This window comes from Phoenix dactylifera, unplaced genomic scaffold (genome assembly GCF_009389715.1).
Source record: "Phoenix dactylifera cultivar Barhee BC4 unplaced genomic scaffold, palm_55x_up_171113_PBpolish2nd_filt_p 000077F, whole genome shotgun sequence".
NCBI classification, from domain to species: domain Eukaryota; kingdom Viridiplantae; phylum Streptophyta; class Magnoliopsida; order Arecales; family Arecaceae; genus Phoenix; species Phoenix dactylifera.
Window position 1 is genome coordinate 1,219,158 of NW_024067676.1, and position 1,751 is coordinate 1,220,908.

The window sequence follows — 1,751 nt, forward strand, 5'->3', positions numbered from 1 at the left end:
CTAGATCGTGACATTATGGGTCAATATTTCTCCATTAATATTTTGAAGAGATCTAGTGTAATTTATCTGTACCCGAAGTTTCACGCACTCCGTTCTTGTAAGTGGATCTTTGCCACTTTAGGAGCCTAATAAGGGCCGATGAGTTGCTACTTTGAAAGCCTGCTACTGTTGTTCCCAACAAACTAAACCTAGAAACAAATCAATGAACAATGGTTGGTGGAGCCTATTATCAAGACAAGAATTACTAATTTGGTTGCACCAATCCCCTCTTGCCCGGTGATGGAAAATGCCTGGTGGCTCTTCTTTCTTGCTGACATGGCAAGAGAATCGTTTTACGCACATAACTTGTTGCCCGGTGATGGAAAATGCCTGGTGGCTCTTCTTTCTTGCTGACATGGCAAGAGAATCGTTTTACGCACATAACTTGAGGTCAATTACCGCCGAATATCACCAAGTGCAGCATGCACCGTTCACTCCTTGAGATTGAGGTCTAACTTCGAAGAACTTATCGTAGAGTGACTGGGACCAAATCTGGACTAAAGATAGGATGGGAAAGCTAGCGAGGCCTGTAATGTTTCTATTAAAGACTCGAGTGCATTACGAAGCGGAGTGGAGAGAAGAATATAACCAAGTCTGCCGCAGCTTGGAAGCCAAATGGCCAGTCATTCTTGCATTGATGGTATTGCTGAGAGATCCAAGCTATGATCCAAGCAGTCAGCTGCTGTAGAAGATCTTTGATAGTGAGTCTTTAGATCAGATTGTTGAGGCTTGATACCCAAAATTTTTTGCGTTCTTGGAAGATGTTTCGAATGAAGCTTCGCTGGAGAACCTTCTCCAAAAGTTCATCAGTATTTGAAAGTGTAGCAATCCTTCAAGCAACCAAATAATTGATCAAATTGAGCTTCCATTACTTATTCTAAAAGGTAGCTCAGCTCAATTTACCTGTTGATGGCAATTAATAATTTTCCATAGTAAATGATATATTGTAAATTTAGCCATTGTAACAACTCTTTTATCTTTAATCGAACGCAACCATAAGTTTGTGCATTTAATTCTCTTTTAAGTATTATTACAAATAATAAAAGCATCAATTTTCCTTGCAAATGTTTGCTACAAAAGCACCATTCATAGGGGTCCCAAGTGCCACCCAAATTTTGGTGCGCACCCACAAAATTGAACCATTCATGCTGGAGTATATTAGGTTACAAAGGTATCATAATAATTCAGCTATCTTCATTACATGGGTGTAGGTTGATCTACTCGAATTGCACTAATGAGACATACTTTTACACTTCTAATGAGTGCGATTCTAATTGCTGCTCGTGTCTAGTCATTCATATATATTATTAGGATAGTAATATCTTACGATCTAAATTAAAGTCAATTATAGGCAAGTAGAATATTTTTAATAAAATAATTAATAAATAAGAATTAAAGTTAGTTATTATTAATTAAGATGAGATTATAAAGCTAACTTCAAATAGTTTACAATTGTGGTTGAATAGGATGGGCCCTCAAACATGGATGTACATGATCCGACCTAAGATTTACCATCTTAATACTAGATTCCGTATCGATGCCATACTAGTATAGTATCAGTATGGTACTAAATTTTCCTAGCATACCAAATACCGGCATTTATATTGGTTACTAGCACCGGATTGATATAATTATATAATATAGTATGCTCTGTACCGGTTCGGGCCAATAAGGTATACCGTGATCCGACCCGTTTTCTACCTCGTCGGGTG